This window comes from Triticum urartu, unplaced genomic scaffold (genome assembly GCF_056163025.1).
Source record: "Triticum urartu cultivar PI428250 unplaced genomic scaffold, HENAU_Tu73 scaffold2, whole genome shotgun sequence".
Lineage (NCBI taxonomy): Eukaryota > Viridiplantae > Streptophyta > Magnoliopsida > Poales > Poaceae > Triticum > Triticum urartu.
In genome coordinates, this window is record NW_028260368.1 from 3,004,060 (window position 1) to 3,025,438 (window position 21,379).

At 35.9% G+C, this 21,379-nt stretch overlaps 2 non-coding genes across 2 annotated transcripts; both read right to left on the reverse strand.

Annotated features, from left to right (window-relative positions):
• Positions 1-7,306: 7,306 nt before the first annotated feature.
• On the reverse strand, positions 7,307-7,380 carry TRNAW-CCA (transfer RNA tryptophan (anticodon CCA)). The gene has a single exon. It is a non-coding gene; the product is annotated as a tRNA-Trp (tRNA).
• Positions 7,381-7,519: 139 nt separating this feature from the next.
• Positions 7,520-7,593, reverse strand: TRNAP-UGG (transfer RNA proline (anticodon UGG)). Its single transcript has one exon. It is a non-coding gene; the product is annotated as a tRNA-Pro (tRNA).
• Between the last annotated feature and the right edge of the window lie 13,786 nt (positions 7,594-21,379).

Below are 21,379 nucleotides of genomic sequence, written 5' to 3' on the forward strand. Positions count from 1 at the left end.
TTTTTCTGGACCAAACCTCCGCTCCGACCCAACGATACAATGAATTTTTTCTGTTCATATTCATAAATAAAAAAGATTCGGAATCGCAATGCTACTATATGCGTCCAGAGGAGTATTTGGAATAATATTCTTCTATAATCCATTATTGCGGGGGGTCTTACTAACAGGGCTTCGCTGCACGGGACAGGTCTTCGTCGAAAAGCTAACTCCACCCGGCATTTTCATACCCTTTCTTTGGGTGGTATATCGCCTTTTAAAGTCTAAGAGGGTAGTAGGGGATCTATAGTAGGTAAGATAATTTGCCCTTTGATTTTGATTGAATATACTATTTTTCCGCCTTTACCACGCATTATTGTATGCGCTTCTAGAGAAGTATGTATGCAGGAAGTAAATTCTAACCGCTTTCTTTTGAATCCAATTTCAAATTAGATTAGAAAGATAGAAAGGCCATGAGGATGGGAAAATCAAAATAAAATCTTTTTAATTAGTTCTCCTTTTTTGGAATTTTCTTATTATCCTTTCATTTTTTTTACAGAATATTTTTCAAACTAAAAATAAAAAATACAATACAATAGTCAATATTCCTTATAATAGATATACTTAATTATATCATAAGAATCTTAAGATATTTTTCGACTAGATAGAAATAGTAAATTTGAATTGAGACACCTATTCCATGACGGATTTAAACTTACCTTCTATTTTCGTGCCTTTAGTAGGCTTAGTATTTCCGGCAATTGCAATGACTTCTTTATTTCTTTATGTGCAAAAAAATAAGATTGTCTAGTATTTTTTAGTGTAAGTAATATAATATGGTAGGGTATGTGGCTTTTTCTACACACACTTTCTACACACAAATGAAAAACGGTTATGGATGCGGATATAGGCTACGAGCATAAATGCATGAATATGCAGAGCCAGGTATAGCGAGTTTTATTTTATTTATTTTAATTGAATCAACGAATATTTTTTGAATAGAAAGTCAATGTATCTAACCTATTATTTCACAGGAGTACTAGTTGCTGAAGGCGATTTCAGAATCAAAAAAAGTAAAGTCAAAATTATTTAGCTTATTCTCTCAATTTCAATCGACCGCTGCTGGATTTAGTATATCTAATATGAATTGGCGATCAGAACACATATGGGTAGAACTTCTAAAAGGTTCTCGAAAAAGGGGTAATTTTTTCTGGGCCTGTATTCTTTTTCTAGGTTCACTAGGATTCTTATCGGTTGGGATTTCCAGTTATCTTGGTAAGAATATTATATCTATACTTCCATCTCAAGAAATTCTTTTTTTTCCGCAGGGGGTCGTGATGTCTTTCTACGGAATCGCAGGCCTATTCATTAGCTCCTACTTGTGGTGTACTATTTTGTGGAATGTAGGTAGTGGTTATGACCGATTCGATAGAAAAGAGGGAATAGTGTGCATTTTTCGTTGGGGATTCCCTGGAATAAAACGTCGCGTCTTCCTTCGATTCCTTATGCGGGATATCCAATCAATTAGAATTCAGGTTAAAGAGGGTCTTTATCCTCGTCGTATTCTTTATATGGAAATCCGGGGCCAGGGGATCATTCCCTTGACTCGTACTGATGATAAATTTTTTACTCCACGAGAAATTGAACAAAAAGCTGCCGAATTGGCCTATTTCTTGCGCGTACCAATTGAAGTATTTTGAGGTATCTTTTTTGAACTGAGTTGAATGAAGAAAAGAAGAATTGGAAGAAGAAAAGTTTTCTCAACACAGGGAGGAAGTCCCTTCTAAATTGGATTTGTTATTGTAAGGGGATTTTTAAGTATTTATCTAAAGGAAGGAACAAACGAGGATAAGAGAAATTTGCTTTTAATTTTTTTTTATCCAAGTTAGATATATCGCATACTATTCTTCCTTTTTCATCCGAAAGGGCTTTTTTTTTATTCTATTTCACTATTTCATTCCATCTAGATCTAAGAAAGAACCCAATGCACTGAAATTCCACTAATAACTAATATACAAAAAAGAAGAATAGATACAGGGTATCAAACCTATAGAGTTTTTGCTTCAAAGAAATAGAAATATCATGAAATAGAAATATCATCATATAGAGTCAGGGAATGGAATAGAGTCAGCGAATGAAGCATATTCATTAACAACTCCATTTACAGATCAAAAATGAAAAAAAAGAAAGCATTGCCTTCTTTACTATATCTTGTATTTATCGTACTTTTGCCTTGGGGGGTCTCTTCCTCATTTAACAAATGTCTGGAACTTTGGATTAAGAATTGGTGGAATACCAGGCAATCCGAAACTCTCTTAACTGATATTCAAGAGAAAAGGATTCTAGAAAGATTCATAGAATTAGAAGAACTTTCTCTCTTGGACGAGATGATAAAAGGGAAACTAAAGACACATGTACAAAAACCTCCTACAGGAATACACAAGGAAATAATACAATGGGTCAAAATAAATAATGAGGATCATCTCCATACCATTTTGCATTTCTCGACAAATATAATCTGTTTGGCTATTCTAAGTGGTTCTTTTTTTCTGGGTAAAGAGGAACTTGTCATTTTGAATTCTTGGGTTCAGGAATTCTTCTATAATTTAAATGACTCAATAAAAGCTTTTTTTATTCTTTTAGTTACTGATTTTTTTGTTGGATTTCACTCCACCCGTGGTTGGGAACTAGTAATTCGTTGGGTCTACAACGATTTTGGATGGGCTCCTAACGAGCTTATTTTCACTATTTTTGTTTGTAGTTTTCCAGTAATTCTAGATACATGTTTGAAATTTTGGGTCTTTTTTTGTTTAAATCGTCTATCTCCTTCGCTTGTAGTCATTTATCATTCAATTAGTGAAGCATAAATTCATTTGATCTCCCGATATTAATATTAATCAAATTAGCAAGCATCTTTTTTTAGAAAGAAAGCCCTTTTCCATTTTAGCAAAATTCTTTCTATTTATACCTACTTTAAGGTATTCATCATTGCAGTACAACTGTTGCAGTAGAATGACAACAGATTCGTGTATAGGGAACTAGATTAGCTTAGCTACCTATCTAATTTATTGTAGAAATTCTGGGATCTGCGATTGGACATGGAAAATAGAAATACTTTTTCTTGGGTAAAGGAACAGATAACTCGATCGATTTCTGTATCGATCATGATATACGTAATAACTCGGACATCTATTTCAAATGCATATCCCATTTTTGCGCAGCAGGGTTATGAAAACCCACGAGAAGCAACTGGACGAATTGTATGTGCCAATTGCCATTTAGCTAGCAAGCCCGTCGATATTGAAGTTCCCCAAGCTGTGCTTCCCGATACTGTATTTGAAGCAGTTCTTCGAATTCCTTATGATATGCAATTGAAACAAGTTCTTGCTAATGGAAAAAAGGGAGGGTTGAATGTAGGTGCTGTTCTTATTTTGCCCGAGGGATTCGAATTAGCGCCGCCCGATCGTATTTCCCCTGAGTTAAAAGAAAAGATAGGAAATCTTGCTTTTCAGAGTTATCGTCCCGATAAAAAAAACATTCTTGTGATAGGCCCTGTTCCCGGTAAGAAATATAGTGAAATTGTCTTTCCCATTCTTTCCCCTGATCCTGCTACGAAGAAAGATGCTCATTTCTTAAAATATCCCATATATGTAGGGGGAAACCGAGGAAGAGGACAGATCTATCCTGATGGTAGCAAGAGTAACAATACAGTCTATAATGCTACGTCAACAGGTATAGTAAGAAAAATACTACGTAAAGAAAAGGGGGGGTATGAAATATCCATAGTTGATGCATCAGATGGACGCCAAGTGATTGATATTATACCTCCCGGACCAGAACTTCTTGTTTCAGAGGGGGAATCCATCAAGCTTGATCAACCATTAACAAGCAATCCTAATGTGGGAGGTTTTGGTCAGGGGGACGCAGAAATCGTGCTTCAGGATCCATTACGTGTCCAAGGCCTTTTGTTCTTCTTCGCATCCGTTATTTTGGCACAAGTTTTTTTGGTTCTCAAAAAGAAACAGTTTGAAAAGGTTCAATTGTACGAAATGAATTTCTAGGTCCCGGGATTTCTTACCATCAAGTTGGTAAAAAGCCTCGATTTATTGGCAATTGCTAGAATTATCTATGATCTATTTTGGAAATCCTTTTTTTGTTTAGACTGCTTTTTGTTTATGAGATGTCTGGAATTCCTTATTTATATCCCATGCAAAAGAAGAGAATCCAAGGCAAAGGCGAGAACAATCAAATTAAAATTTCTTCTTTTTCGGAGGGATTGCAGGTCTTCTTAATCGTCTATTCGGCACAAGAAAAAGCCTTTTTCTTGTGCCGATTCTTCTTGTATCAAAATAAGAATCCTTTTTCTTCCTAATTCGTCAAAGATTACTATTTCTTCTTTATTCGGGTCTGTCTCTTGGACCTCTTTTTCTTTTGCTTAGGTTTAGCCGAGGTAGTGGACAAACAGAGGGGAAGAAAATATGGCGGGGGAAAAATTTCTTGTGATTGTGAGCAAATTGCTTGGCTTGTTTAATTAAGTTCAACTTCAAATTTACAGAAATTTTGCAAAAAAAAAGTAAACTCTTCCATTGAAGGTTTTTTTATTTTTAGGCTAGTTGAATAGTTTTGATTAAGGTTTTATTAGTTTATTACTCGAAACTAAATCAAGGATTTTCAGGATACTTCCTTCGTGGAATAAGATATTGGATCCTCGAGTGATCTCTTTTTCTTGTTGCTTCATAAGAGTGAATCGAATAGATTCAATTCGCGTTATAAGAGTAAAATAAAAATTCCGCGGGTCCTTTCCGCTCTAATCAGATAAAGGGGGGTAAGGACCCGCTAAGCTCCTACTTTTTCATGTTTACAATCTGGTCCCTCCGATTACTATAGAGATGAACCCAATCCAGAATATGAACCATAAAAGAAAACACCTACTAAACCAATCACAGCAATACCAGCTACAGTACCTATCAGCCAAAGAGGAATTCTTCCAGTAGTATCGGCCATTTCCCCTACTTTCCTCCACATTTTATCAATTGGTCATGCTAGAGACAAAAACAGTCATGGGTAGTTATAAGGATGGTATCCTTCCAAATGGGATAAGAGAATTCTTATTAGTCTCTTTCTTTCTCTCAATTGAAGAAGTAATTGGAAAATAAAACAGCAAGTACAAAAATGAGTAATAAACCCCAGTATAGACTGGTACGATTCAATTCAACATTTTGTTCATTCGGGTTTGATTGTGTCATAGTTCTATAGTTGGAATTTGTTTTATCGTTGGATGAACTGCATTGCTGATATTGATCCCAAGAAAAAAACAGTAGGTACAGCTAGTCCGTGAATAGCCAGCCATCGCACTGTAAAAATAGGATAGGTTCGATCTATGGTCATTGAGGGCCTCCTAAAAGGATCTACTAAATTCATCGAGTTGTTCTAAAGAATCAAAACGGTCGGTTATTAACGGAATTCCTTGTCGGCTTTCCGTGAAATACTCGTTTGGCCTAGGACTTCCAAACACGTCATAAGCTAAACCCGTACTGACAAATAACCAACCCGCAATGAATAGGGAAGGTATAGTAATGCTATGAATAACCCAGTATCGAATACTGGTAATAATATCAGCAAAAGAACGTTCTCCCGTGCTTCCAGACATGCTGAACTCCCAAAATTTTTGTACATTCAAAAAAGGAATTGATTCCGTAAAAGATGGGATCGACCAGTAAATAGAAAATTACTGATATTTCATCCTTGTGAGATTGTCAATTTTGTACCAAAGGTGTATTTTGAGTATACCGAATTAGTATAGCTATCCTTCCTATGGCACAGCAATCTGGTTTTGCCTGGTTCCGAAACATAATTACTTTTTTATTTTTTTTTTGTCTATAGGTAAGCTATATGTTATTCAAGGCATCAATAGAAAACCCCATTTTTGTAGGTTCTACTTACTTTTCATTGGCTTCGGAATAATAGAGTAATTCGGAATAGCAGCCAAAATCTTGGGAAAATCTAAGTTAATGATCAATAGGTTTGGATAAATAATTTAGGAAGGATATTCTCATACTGACACAATACAAGGACAAGTATATGTGAAATCTATCCTTTCATAATTCGTAATTCATCCTTGTATTGTTTGTTGGATTAGGTCTAACTTTCTTGACCAAACTGCGAGCGCGGAACTTTACGAGATGAAATAGGGAAAGACAGAAGATAGAATAGAACTTAAAAGGATAATTGAAGTGACTCGTCTTCGAATCTACTTTGGTTGGAGTTCGAAAAAGGAATAAAAATAAAGTAAATTCAAGGAAGAGCTTTCTTTTTTTTTTTTTTTTAACAGCCCCTTGGCAGGTCGTGGAATGCTTTTGTTCTCCTCTTATTCCATATGGAATACAATCAGTTAAAATAAGAAGGAATAGGGGAATATTCGATCGTTCACTCCAAAAAGAGGGTCCTATTGAAAAAGAAATTATCCAAAATAGAAAGAAGTTTTTTTTTTCAAATTCAATTGTTTATTTATCTCTTATTCAAAAATTTCCCTGAAAATTGAATTTCTTTTTTTCATTCAATGGGGTTAGATGATCTAGTTCTTAATATTATTACTTTACTCAATTGACAAATTCCACAACAAATCTCTTGATTCGGAATTAGGGACTCATGTATCATCTGATGAATCCACTTTCTTTTACACTTCTGTATCTTACTCTATCTTGTTTTTTAGTATTATCTAAAATAACTGATGAATTATGAATTTTCCATAACTTAGGTAAATGCTTTACCAACATATGTAGTGTAGTAAAAAAAAATAAATGGAATTTAACTCTTTCATGCTTACTTTAACTAGTTATTTTGGTTTTCTACTGGCTGCTTTAACTATAACCCCAGCTCTATTTATTGGCTTGAACAAGATACGCCTTATTTGAATTGACTGAATAATTATAATTCAGAAAAGAAAAATCTTTCTTTGGGATTCCTGGCATTCTACGACTCTTTTCCAGACTAATTAGGAATTCTTTTCTTGGTCATTGAGATTCGTGGATAATTTAGAGTACTATTTAGGGATAGATCGTACCTCTTTTTTTATCCCCTCGAACAAATCGAAATGATTGAAGTTTTTCTATTTGGAATCGTCTTAGGCCTAATTCCTATTACTTTAGCGGGATTATTCGTGACTGCGTATTTGCAATACAGGCGTGGGGATCAGTTGGATCTTTGATTGAGTCATTTTTTTTTTTTGATTGACCTCCTCCAGACCAGAGAGGAGGTCAAATTGAAATTGGAGTTACAATTCAATTTTGTTAAGTTATTTTACTCTGCTTCGACATAAAATAGATGGAATCACGCTCTGTAGGATTTGAACCTACGACATCGGGTTTTGGAGACCCGCGTTCTACCGAACTGAACTAAGAGCGCTTTCATTCATTCAAAAAGAAAATCTTTTTCTATTCCTAATGTATCTCACGTACGTATAGTCTCCACAAATTCAAGTTATACCCACTTTACTTTAATTGATCTCGTCGCTACTGCCTATAAAGAAGAAAGAAGTAATAGGTAGGGATGACAGGATTTGAACCTGTGACATTTTGTACCCAAAACAAACGCGCTACCAAGCTGCGCTACATCCCTTTTCCAAATTAAATTGTTGTACAATGCCATTGTACACAATTCCTGTCTTCTTTTCCACATCATAATTTTCTTCTTCTTTCTTTCTCTATCTATATATAGAACCCTCGTGTCATTTCTTCTTTTTGGTCTCATATAATTAAGGAATTATATACATATAAAATCCAATATAATTTCGCCTATAAAAGAAGGATTACTTTTCCTTGGTAATATATAGGAAGAAGGGGTCATCTTTTTCTTTTTTAGGGATAGGAAAATTTCGTCGATATGGTTCATTTTATATATAGCATAACAATCTTGGGCAAGAGTTTATGATCATATATGTATTCCAACAAGGAAGGAGGATTTTCAATGCGGGATATAAAAACATATCTCTCTGTAGCACCCGTGCTAAGTACTCTATGGTTTGGTGCTTTAGCAGGTTTATTGATAGAAATTAATCGTTTATTCCCAGATGCTTTGTCATTCCCTTTTTTTTAATTCTAGTTATTGCTATGGGAGGGATAGATTTCTTCGTGATATGACAAAATTTGATCCTTTTCAATCTTTTTTTAGTATCGGAAGGAAAAAGAAAGAAAAGATGGATTGGGTTGAACCTCAGAGTCATTAAAAATTTGGTAAACCCCATTTTTGAAAATAGAAATTCAATTTAAAGGGGTACCCAAGCTAAATAAGGCCTCAGAAATCAGAGCATAGAAAAGGCGGGGCTGGCTAATTAAATGAAAGGATTTCGAACCAAAATCTTTGCTAATTCGACAAGGATTGTATTCTTTAATTATTTCTCTATTTTTTATTACTTAATTAAAGAATAAAAAAAAATTATTCTAATGAATTTTATTCTTCTTCTTCGGATTCAAAATAGAAGAATAAAAGAATAAGTAGAAGAATTAAGTTAAGTCAATCCAAAAAGAAAAGGAGGTTCATGGCCAAGGGAAAAGATGTTAGAATCAGAGTTATTTTGGAATGCATCAGTTGTGTTCGAAAAGGTGCCAATGAGGAATCGACGGGGATTTCTAGATATAGTACTCAAAAGAATCGCCACAATACACCCGGACAATTAGAATTCAAAAAATTTTGTCGTTATTGTCGCAAGCATACGACTCATCACGAAATAAAGAAATAGGAACATCGTGTGTTTGATCTTTCCAAACAACAGAAAGAGTAAGAACTTCATATTTAATATATAAAGAAAACATAGTATAGAATACAAAATACAAATCAACTCATCTGATTTCCGGTAGATATTATTTCATATGTATAGAGGGTATTCATATACTATAATATGAATCAAATAAGATATGGATCAAAGAAAAACTACTTCTTCTGGATCCTAAATTAATAAAATAAAGAAGTGAATTTTCAAATTTTCAAATTTTAAATAAGGAATAAATCATGTATACATCTAAACAACCTTTTCTTAAATCTAAGCAACCCTTTAGTAAATCCAAGCAAACTTTTAATAAATCCAAGCAACCCTTTCGTAAATCCAAGCAAACTTTTCGTAAATTCAAGCAACCTTTTCGTAAATCTAAACAACCTTTTCGTAGGCGTCCCCGGATTGGCCCGGGAGATCGAATTGATTATAGAAACATGAGTTTAATTAATAGATTTATTAGTGAACAAGGAAAAATATTATCGAGACGAATAAATAGATTAACCTTGAAACAACAACGATTAATTACTCTTGCTATAAAACAGGCTCGTATTTTATCTTTCTTACCGTTTCGTAACTATGAGAACGAAAAGCAATTTCAAGCCCAGTCAATTTCAATAATTACAGGTTCTAGACCCAGAAAAAATAGACATATTCCTCAATTAACGCAAAAGTACAATTCCAATCGAAACTTAAGAAACAACAACCAAAATTTAAGAAACAACAACCGGAACTTAAGTTCCGATTGTTGATGTTTTATTCGAATTCGAAAGGGCCAGACCTATATATATTATAAAGAAAGTAATCCAGCTCGTTGATTCCTACCACTTAATCTTAATTTATTGTATCTTCCCGGAGTTCCCTCTCCGGGAATTCATCTTTTATTATTCCAGTATATTACTTTATTTATACCTTTAATTGATGATCTTTATTTTATTGGAAATCGTGTAAAGATTATTTGGATTTGATACAGCTACTTGTGCAAGCATTTTACGATTAAGAATCAATTTCTTCTTGTACAGGTTGTGTATTAATTTACTATAACTATCGAATACTTTATATACCCGCGTTGCTGCGTTTATCCGAGTGATCCACAAACGACGAAAATCCCTCTTTTGCCTACCTCTATCTCGATGAGAGGAAACAAAAGCTCTTTTTACCTGTTGGGTAATCATTCGATTAAGTCTTAAATGAGCCCCTCTAAAGTTTGAGGCAAATGAACGCATTTTTGTTCGTCGTCTCCGGGCTATATATCCTCGCGGAACTCTGGTCATTGAATCAAATTAACCTTAATGAATAACTAATGATTTCTCTTCTTTTAGCCACCCTTTTTCTCATTAATAACAAAACTAATTATTCCGATATATAAAATATTAATTCCAATGGCTTTTGCTATAGTAACCTTCCCAACCACGATTTTTTATTCCACTCCGTTCAGTTATTTCTATACGAAATAACAAATTCATTCTAATAATACTAAAAAAAATAGTGGGTTCCATCGTTTCTATGGTTCCCTTTTAAACGGTGAGGCCCTCTCTATACACCGGAGCCCTTTCTTTCATCAAAAGGTATTGCGAACTTGTATAGTCCACATTCTTTGGCTCTACCTATCCATTATAGAGTAAATAGCTCTTTTCACAATAAGAGTTATCCATACAGTGACGGTATTTAATTATGAAAGTTGGCTAAGTAGCTGACCCTGTTAGTCCGTTCTTTTAAGATAAAGGAGCATAAGCCTTTTTCTTTTTATTACTATTTCCTCCGCTTAATGGATAACCATTTGCTACCAATGGGAGAATTGCTTCTTATTTCCAATTTAGATAATTGGATTTGCACCAAAGGAAACCATAAATTCCATATACCATAGAAATCTAGGATAGAGAAGCTATATCCTATTCATTGGTACTAATCATGGATACTTCAATTTTTTTTATATTTGTTTGAAGTCATGATCTGAACGAGTCGCACATACACCCTAGCACATGTTCCTCGACGCTGAGGGCATCCTTTAAGCGCGGCCGTTTTTCGAGCATTTCGTATTGGCTGTCTTGCGTTTCTAATAAGTTGTTTAACCGTCGGCATGTTGTATGTATATAGAAAAAAATGGATTGGTTTAGATCCATCTTAACCTGATGATTGCTCATCATGAAGTCTTTCTATTTTCTATTAAATCGAGGAAAACACGAATTTAGCTGTGAAATAACTTTACAAGAAATCCGGACACTACCAATCCTTAAACATTTCTGGAAACCACACTGGATCAGTATCGCAGTGCTTGTCAATCATTTCATCCCCTACAATATCGACAAGTCCATAAGCTTTGGCTTCGTCTGCTGACATAAAAACATCCCTTTCCATGTCTTCGGATACAACCCAAAAAGGCTTGCCTGTTCTTACTGCATAAACCCTTGTGATCATTTCGCGAACTTTGTGTAACTCTTCTACTTCTAGTAAAAATTCTGGTGTCCTTGCCCGATAATAAGCACTAGCAGGTTGGTGAAGCATAATCCTCGCGTGAGGGAATGCTATACGCTTGGTGGGTTCTCCTCCAAGCAGAATGAAGGACGCCATGGAGGCGGCTATTCCGAGGCATATTGTATATATATCTGGTGTCACCGTTTGCATCGTATCAAAAATAGCCATTCCTGAGATTAGCCACCCGCCTGGGGAGTTTATAAACAAAAAAATATCACTAATTCCATCTTCTATACTCAGATATACCATGAGACCTGTAATATGATTCGTGATCTCGCAACGAATCTCTTGACCTAAAAAAAGTGTCCTTTCTCGATACATAACATTGTATAAGTCAACCCAAGTCGCTTCTTCATCTCCAGGAATCCGGTAAGGTACTTTTGGAACACCAATGGGCATATTAGATTAATATTATTAAATTTAAGTAAGAAAACCACACTTTAATATGGAAACGTAAGAATGGAACAGAAAGAAAGAATCCGCAGTTTATTGTCTTAATTTTTATTCTTATTCTATATGAATATTATAGATTCTATTAATACGTAGATTGAAAGGTTATACATATAAGGAATGTAAGACAGATTGAATAAAGAAAAGGGAATGGGTGATTTGAATGCTAAACAAAGAGGGGTAGCGATCTATTCTTCGTTTTTTCCAAATTGGCCAAGTTACCCATTGCATATTGGCACTTATCGAGTATAGAATAGATCTGCTTCTCTTTCTTCTTATGAACAGAATTGGCTTCTTATTTTTAATGGAATGAAATAAATATTCGCGCTTTCTGACACAGAATCCCCTAGAAGGGTTAGGTACATAGGATATGGATAGTCTTTTTCAATGCGATAAAATAAAGCGACATCGTGTCTATTTTTCTTTGCTAAAGGGGTATTTCCATGGGTTTGCCTTGGTATCGTGTTCATACTGTCGTATTGAATGATCCGGGTCGATTGCTTGCGGTGCATATAATGCACACAGCTCTAGTTTCTGGTTGGGCTGGCTCAATGGCTTTATACGAATTAGCAGTTTTTGATCCCTCTGATCCTGTTCTGGATCCAATGTGGAGACAAGGTATGTTCGTAATTCCCTTCATGACTCGTTTAGGAATAACGGATTCGTGGGGTGGTTGGAGTATTTCAGGAGGAACTGTAACAAATCCGGGTATTTGGAGTTATGAAGGTGTGGCAGGTACGCATATTGTGTTTTCTGGCTTGTGTTTCTTGGCAGCGATCTGGCATTGGGTATATTGGGACCTAGAAATATTCTCTGATGAGCGGACGGGAAAACCCTCTTTGGATTTGCCCAAGATCTTTGGAATTCATTTATTTCTTGCAGGGGTGGCTTGCTTTGGCTTTGGGGCATTTCATGTAACGGGTTTGTATGGTCCTGGGATATGGGTATCCGATCCTTATGGACTAACTGGAAAAGTACAAGCTGTAAATCCAGCGTGGGGTGCAGAAGGTTTTGATCCTTTTGTTCCGGGGGGAATAGCTTCTCATCATATTGCTGCGGGTACATTGGGTATATTAGCGGGCTTATTCCATCTTAGTGTCCGTCCGCCTCAACGTCTATATAAAGGATTACGTATGGGCAATATTGAAACTGTACTTTCCAGTAGTATCGCTGCTGTTTTTTTTGCAGCTTTCGTAGTTGCTGGAACTATGTGGTATGGGTCAGCAACGACCCCAATCGAATTATTTGGGCCTACTCGTTATCAGTGGGATCAGGGATACTTTCAGCAAGAAATATATCGAAGAGTTAGCAATGGTTTAGCCGAAAATCTTAGTTTATCAGAAGCTTGGTCTAAAATTCCCGAAAAATTAGCCTTTTATGATTATATTGGTAATAATCCGGCAAAAGGGGGATTATTCAGAGCAGGCTCAATGGACAATGGGGATGGAATAGCTGTTGGATGGTTAGGACATCCCGTCTTTAGAGATAAAGAAGGACGTGAGCTTTTTGTACGCCGTATGCCTACTTTTTTTGAAACATTTCCGGTTGTTTTGGTAGATGAGGAGGGAATTGTTAGAGCAGACGTTCCTTTTAGAAGAGCAGAATCCAAATATAGTGTTGAACAAGTAGGTGTAACGGTGGAGTTCTATGGTGGCGAACTTAATGGAGTAAGTTATTCTGATCCTGCTACTGTAAAAAAATATGCGAGGCGTTCTCAATTAGGGGAAATTTTTGAATTAGACCGGGCTACTTTGAAATCTGATGGTGTTTTTCGCAGCAGTCCAAGGGGTTGGTTCACTTTTGGTCATGCTACCTTTGCTTTGCTCTTCTTTTTCGGACACATTTGGCATGGCGCTAGAACATTGTTCCGAGATGTTTTTGCTGGTATTGATCCAGATTTGGATGCTCAAGTGGAATTTGGAACATTCCAAAAAGTGGGAGATCCAACTACAAGGAAACAGGCAGTTTGATACACATTGTTATAGTATCTTTCACCTCTCTTTTTTGATTTGACATGGGAAACATCTCCCATCCTTTCTTTGACTCTTTTTCTTTCTTTATATGGGAAATTATCCCAAATGACAAATGAATAGGTGTGGAAGTTATAATTGTAAATAAACCAGGATCGAATCTATGGAAGCATTGGTTTATACGTTCCTTTTAGTTTCGACTTTAGGGATAATTTTTTTCGCTATCTTCTTCCGAGAACCACCTAAGGTTCCACCAACTCCAACTAAAAGAATAAAATAATTTCATTTAAGTAAGAAGTCCCCCTATCTGGGAGACTTCTTACTTAAATTAGTCTCCGTGTTCTTCGAATGGATCTCTTAATTGTTGAGAGGGTTGCCCAAACGCGGTATATAAGGCATACCCAGTAAAGCTTACAAGTAAACCAGATATGGAGATGGCGACTAAAGTTGCTGTTTCCATTTTTATAGAATTTCAAGATTACAATGGATCTACGAAAAGATCGTGTATTTACAACTACAACGGAATAGTATACAAAGTCAACACCAATGATTAAATAGAATTTATGGCTACACAAACCGTTGAAGATAGTTCTAAACCTAGGCCAAAACGAACTGGTGCAGGTAGTTTACTGAAACCCTTGAATTCGGAATATGGGAAAGTCGCCCCGGGTTGGGGGACTACTCCTTTTATGGGGATCGCAATGGCTTTATTCGCTATATTCCTATCTATCATTTTAGAAATTTATAATTCTTCCGTTTTACTGGACGGAATTTTAACCAATTAGGTTTCTACTAACTAAAACTAGGAAGTCAGAGTTTTTCCATCCAAAAAAGCCTTTCTAGTTTAAGATCTACATTTCTAGATATTATGGTAGTTCGACCGCGGAATTTTTTTGTTTCGGTATCTCTGGAATATGAGTGTGTGACTTGTTAGAATTGATCCTATTGATAATACATAGAAAGGGCCTGTTATCTCTATCAAGATGATTCTAATTCGTCAGATATTATTTATTCTAGTATCTGGAACACGAAATAGATAGAGTGGATCAAAAAAAAATGGAACTATGATTCATACTCACTATTAAGACCTCGCAACCAGACTGAAAAATTCAAGTAGTTCTTAAATAAAAATAAAAAAGAAATTTTCTTCCTTCCAATTTTGTTTGCCCAAAAGACAACTTTTTTTCTCTCGATTTTGTCGAGTCATTACACTGATTCAATAAATGATTATCAAGCGGTTCTTATTCGAAGAACCCTTGCCTTTTGTTTAGCTTGAGACTAAATCATCGTGGCTCTAGTATGAATCTAAGGTTTTAATTGAACTGATTCATAGGATCTCAACAAGATAATTTCTATATTACGCATAAAAAAACAAATCCTTTATAGGGAAGAGAAAAGTCAAGAAGCCTCTAATGACCAACATAAGGGAAAGGAAGAAAGAAAGACGCGCCAACTTGAGATTTTTTGGCATTATCATCACAAAGAAGATATTCCGGATTTTTCTTATTTGATATCTTCAAGGCAAATCGACCCAATTCAGTGGCTGATGAAGTTTTGAACCTTTTTTCTAATATTCGTTGAAAATTTTTGTGTTTCTGCTTGAGCCGTACGAGATGAAATTTTCATATACGGCTCTTAGAGGGGGACTCGGGTTAGTTACCTATCTCAATAAAGTATATGATTGGTTTGAGGAACGTCTTGAGATTCAGGCAATTGCAGATGATATAACTAGTAAATATGTTCCTCCCCATGTCAACATATTTTATTGTTTAGGGGGAATTACACTTACTTGTTTTCTAGTACAAGTCGCTACCGGTTTTGCTATGACTTTTTACTACCGACCAACCGTTACAGAGGCTTTTTCCTCGGTTCAATACATAATGACCGAGGCCAACTTTGGTTGGTTAATCCGATCAGTTCATCGATGGTCAGCAAGTATGATGGTTTTAATGATGATCCTGCATGTATTTCGTGTGTATCTCACAGGGGGATTTAAAAAACCCCGCGAATTAACTTGGGTCACAGGTGTGGTTTTGGCTGTTTTGACTGCATCATTTGGTGTAACTGGTTATTCTTTGCCTTGGGATCAAATTGGCTATTGGGCAGTCAAAATTGTGACAGGTGTACCTGACGCCATTCCGGTAATAGGATCGCCTTTAGTGGAGTTATTACGCGGAAGTGCTAGTGTGGGCCAATCCACTTTGACTCGTTTTTATAGTTTACATACCTTTGTACTGCCTCTGCTTACTGCCGTATTTATGTTAATGCACTTTCCAATGATACGTAAGCAAGGTATTTCGGGTCCTTTATAGGGAAGGCATATCATAGAGAATTATAATTATCATATATCATATCGGGTAGGTTTTGGTATTTCATTGCTACAAGCATGGGTTATTGTAAAATAACACATGTCATTTGGATACTTCTCTTCAACTCCAAAGTATTTTTATACAATACAAATAGTTGAAGTTAATTTTACGAAAGAAAAAAGGCGGATTATGGGAGTGTGTGACTTGAATTATTGATTTGGCCATGCAGATAAAGAATTGGATCTGCCACATTAGAATTCACAACCAAAGGTGTCTCCGCATCCAATCAACATGTAAGTCCCCTACCTAGGAAGGATAGGCTGGTTCACTTGAGGAGAATATCTTCTATGATCATACCGCAACCATGTCATCCATGAACAGGCTCCGTAAGATCCCATAGAGTAGAAATGGAATAAGTCATGTGACATGATCCAGTTCTCTATTTATTACACTTACCTTTTTATTATAGTATGGAAATGCATTCATTTTCTTTGCATCGATTGTGATCCGCAATACTATCGGAGTAAAAGAAGGGATCTAAGGAAGAATGTAGGCTAAACTTTTTGATTTTTTATTAGTAACAAGTAAATATTTTGTTTGGAGGTAAGAAACTTGCGATATTGAGGGGATAAATACCAACTAATCAAGAGACATGAGACAATCCACAAAGCAATTGATCATGATCAAATTTGTAAGCCCACTTGGATATTGAGCATTTACCCATAAGAATAGGATTATTTTCAATGAGTAGTTGTAGGTGCAACTTCGGAAAAGAGAATCTGATAAAGCTTTTCTTGCCTAGAGTCATTGAGTCATTATAAACCTTAATTCTATTAAGGATCTTCCGCGGTCTTATTTCTTTCACTCTTGCTCGAGCCGGATGATGATAAATTCTCATGTCCGGTTCCTTTGGGGGATGGATCCTAAAGAGTTCACCTATCCCAATAACAAAGAAACCAGACTTAAATGATCCTGTATTAAGAGCTAAATTAGCTAAAGGGATGGGACATAATTATTACGGGGAACCCGCAAGGCCCAACGATCTTTTATATATTTTTCCAGTAGTAATTCTAGGTACTATTGCATGTAATGTAGGTTTAGCGGTTCTCGAGCCATCAATGATTGGTGAACCGGCAGATCCGTTTGCAACTCCTCTGGAAATATTACCCGAGTGGTACTTCTTTCCCGTGTTTCAAATACTCCGTACGGTACCCAATAAGTTATTGGGCGTTCTTTTAATGGTTTCTGTGCCAACAGGCTTATTGACAGTACCTTTTCTAGAGAATGTCAATAAATTCCAAAATCCATTTCGCCGCCCAGTAGCTACGACCGTTTTTTTAATCGGTACTGTAGTAGCTCTTTGGTTAGGTATTGGAGCAACATTACCCATTGATAAATCATTAACTTTAGGTCTTTTTTAGATATTTTTTGATTCATTCAACCGTGAAGTACCATAGGTATCTAGGAAATAGTTACTTCCAAGTGAATCTTCCCTAGATACCTAAAATCCATTTTATTATGATCCATTTCGCGAAAATATAGATTGTACCAAAGATGCTAAATTGTTTTCTTTTTATTCTAACTCGAAAAAGAAGAAGAAAAAAAATTGCAATGGATTTAAAACGAGAGTTTATTCTTAAGTAAATCAATTGGGAGATGCTTCTCTAGAGTGTCCCATATATGTTTTCTATCTTCCATACGAAAACTGTCAATTCTCAGAAGATCTTCTTCAGTCTTACTCAAAAGGTCCAATAGTGTATGTATATTGGCCCTTTTTAGACAATTATACGTTCTAGAAGTCAATTCTAATTGATCAATAAAAATACAATTCAATGGAATTCCTTTTTTGTTTTTCTTTAGATTAGTTAATCTTTTTTGAAAAGTAAAAAGGGGTGGAGTAAACCTGTTTTTATTTTCTTCGAAACTAGCGCCCTCTTCCTCCGCGTGTAGAAAAGGAAGAAATAAATCAATCAAATTACGAGAAGCCTCATAAAGTGCTTCCTTAGGGGTTAAACTTCCATTAGTCCATATTTCTAGAAAAAGTATCTCGTGTTTTTCATTTCCATTCCCACAAGAAAAAATACTATAATTCACATTTCGAACAGGCATGGATACAGCATCTATAGGATAACTTCCATCTTGATAGTTCTTTCTGAGTTCTGTCTGATATCCACGATCTCTCTTGATCTGTAAATCAATACAGAAATCAATGGGCTCTGTCAAGTTAGCTATAGGTTGTGCCGTATCAACGATTTCTACGGAAGGCGGTAAGATGATATCTTGAGCAGTTATGTATCTAGGACCTTTGACGCAAATGGATGCGTCTCTAACTCCATAGAGATTACTTCTCAATACAATTTCTTTCAAATTTAGTAAAATTTCTTGTACGGATTCTTCAATACCTGCTATTGTAGAATACTCGTGCGGCACGCTCCCAAATTTTGCACGTGTGATACATGTTCCTTCTATTTCTCCAAGTAAAGCTCTTCGCAAGGCAATACCGACGGTGTCCGCTTGACCTTTTCTAAGCGGGGACAGAATGAAACGACCATAATAAAGGCGCTTACTATCTACTCTTGATTCAACACACTTCCACTGTAGTGTTTGAGTGGATCCTGCTACCTCCTCTCGAACCATAATAGACTAGTATTATTATTTTATCATTGAATCGTTTATTTCTCTTGAAATGAAAGTTGAAAGCGGGTTAATTCTTTTACAGACGTCTTTTTTTAGGCGGTCGACATCCATTATGCGGCATAGGTGTTACATCGCGTATACAACTTAATCGCACACCACTTTTAGCAATGGCTCGTAATGCGGCATCTCTTCCACTACCAGCGCCCTTTACCATAACTTCTGCTCGTTGCAAACCTACTGTACGAATAGCATCTACTGCTGTTCTTTGACCAGCATAGGGTGATGCTTTTCTTGAGCTTTTGAATCCACAAGTACCGGCCGAGGACCAAAAAACCACCCGACCTTGTGGGTCTGTAACAGTTATAATGGTATTGTTGAAACTAGCTTGAACATGAATAACCCCTTTTGTTATTCTACGTGCACTCTTCCGTAAACTAAAACGTGCATTCCTACGTAAACCAATACGCACTTTCTTACGTGAACCAATTTTTGGTATAGCTTTTGCCATATTTTATTATCTCATAAATATGAGTTAGAAATAAAAAAAAGAAAAAAAGATACAAAGATATCCGTTTCAGGGTAAAATAAACCCTTTACTTTAATTATTTTAAATGAAATTATTTTATTTGGAATTGGAACATTTCCGCGGGTACTTTTTTTTACTTTTTAGAAAGTAAAGTTCTTTTTCGAAAGATTACCCCTGTCTTTGTTTATGCTTCGGATTAGAGCAAATGACTCTAATTCGTCCACGCCTACGAATCAGTCGACATTTTGTACAAATTTTACGAACGGAAGCTCTTATTTTCATATTTCCGTATCCTTTTTTAAACTATGAATCTAATCTTTTGGAAAAAATAAGTCTCTTCGCTTGAATTTTAGAACTTAGAATTTATTACCCTAGAAAAAAAAAGAAAAACCTAATCCTTTGAATCTTTGGTATCCTTCAAATCTTCGCTATCCTTCAAATCTTCGCTATCCTTCGAGTCTTCGATACGCTTCGAATCCTTATGGGGAAGTCTATAAATTATACGTCCCTTGCTTGAATCATAACGACTTACTTCAATTTTGACCCTATCCCCCATCAGTATTCGTATAGAACTAGACCGTATCTTTCCTGAAATATAGCCTAGGATGATGGTGTCATTCTCTAGCCGAACGCGGAACATTCCATTGGGTAGGGCTTCCGTAACTAAACCTTCGAAAGTTACTTTTGCTTCTCTCGGGTTTTTTTTTTCTCTCCTATTTTTTTTTTCTGTCATATTTTTTTTCTCCTATTTTTCTATTTTTATTTTAAAAATAGGAAGGGCGAGATAGAATTCGAGCACTATAGGCGGGGCGATTACCATATATAACATAAGACTTCTCCCCCAATTCTGTTTAGTCGAGCTTCTCGATCTGTCATTATTCCTCGAGAAGTAGAAAGAATAGCAATTCCCATTCCACCCAAAACTTTAGGAATTCCTTGATAGTTGGTATAAATTCGTAAGCCGGGTCGGCTGATACGCTTTAAAAAGGTTCTTGTTCTATATATTCCTTTTATAGTCTTTCTCTTTTGATGTCGCAAAGTTGAAACCAAGAAATATCTGTTACGTTCCTGATGTTTCCGAACACTTTCAATAAAACCCTCTCGTAGAAGTATTTTAACAATGTTTTCGGTAATATTTGTAGATACTACTCGAACTGTTCCTTTTTTATTCATGTCCGCATTTCTTATAGAGGTTAGTAAATCAGCAATAGTGTCCTTGCCCATAAGACTCTAATTCTAGGTTCCTCCTAATTTTTCTATAATCAACATGTTTTCTTTTTTTTTTTTTCATTTTGGATTTTAAAACATATACGTAAAACACAATCTACTAAATTAATTCTTTGGTCTCAATTTCGCCTACTAGTATTTATAATACTTCAGGAGCTAATGAAACTATTTTGGTAAAATTCAATTCTCTCAATTCCTCGGCAATCGCGCCAAAAACTCGAGTTCCTTTTGGATTGCCTTTTTGATCAATTATAACCGCAGCATTGTCATCATAGCGGATTATTATACCGTCTTCGCATTTGAACTCTTTACATGTACGTACAATTACAGCTCGAATTACTTCGGATCTTTCTAGAGGCATTTGGGGCAATGCGTCTTTGATTACAGCAACAATAACATCACCAATACGAGCATATCGCTGATTACCAGCAGCTCCTATGACTCGAATACACATCAATTTTCGAGCTCCACTATTATCTGCTACATTTAAAAGGGTCTGAGGTTGAATCATATTATTTTGATTTCAATTTGTTATTTCAATGCAAAAGGATGAAAGAAATATTGTCTTTCCAGAAAGAAAAACCGAGCATTTTTTTTTATCTTCCATACCCCTTTTAGGGTTCTATATCTCTAATCGAATAAATTGACTTCGTATGGGCATTTTACTGGCAGCTATGGAGATAGCTGCTCTAGCTACAGTTTCAGATACTCCCCCCATTTCATAAAGTATACGACCAGGTTTAACAACGGATACCCAATATTCGGGGGACCCCTTTCCCGAGCCCATACGTGTTTCCGTGGGTCTTAGTGTAACCGGTTTGTCGGGAAATATACGTACCCATATTTTTCCACCACGACGTGCATATCGTGTTATTGCTCTTCGTCCTGCTTCTATCTGTCTCGCCGTGATCCAAGCGGGTTCAAGTGCTTGAAGAGCATATCTACCAAAACAAATACGATTGCCTCGGCAGGATTTTCCTTTCATTCTTCCTCTATGTTGTTTGCGAAATCTGGTTCTTTTGGGGTTATAGTCGATGGTTCT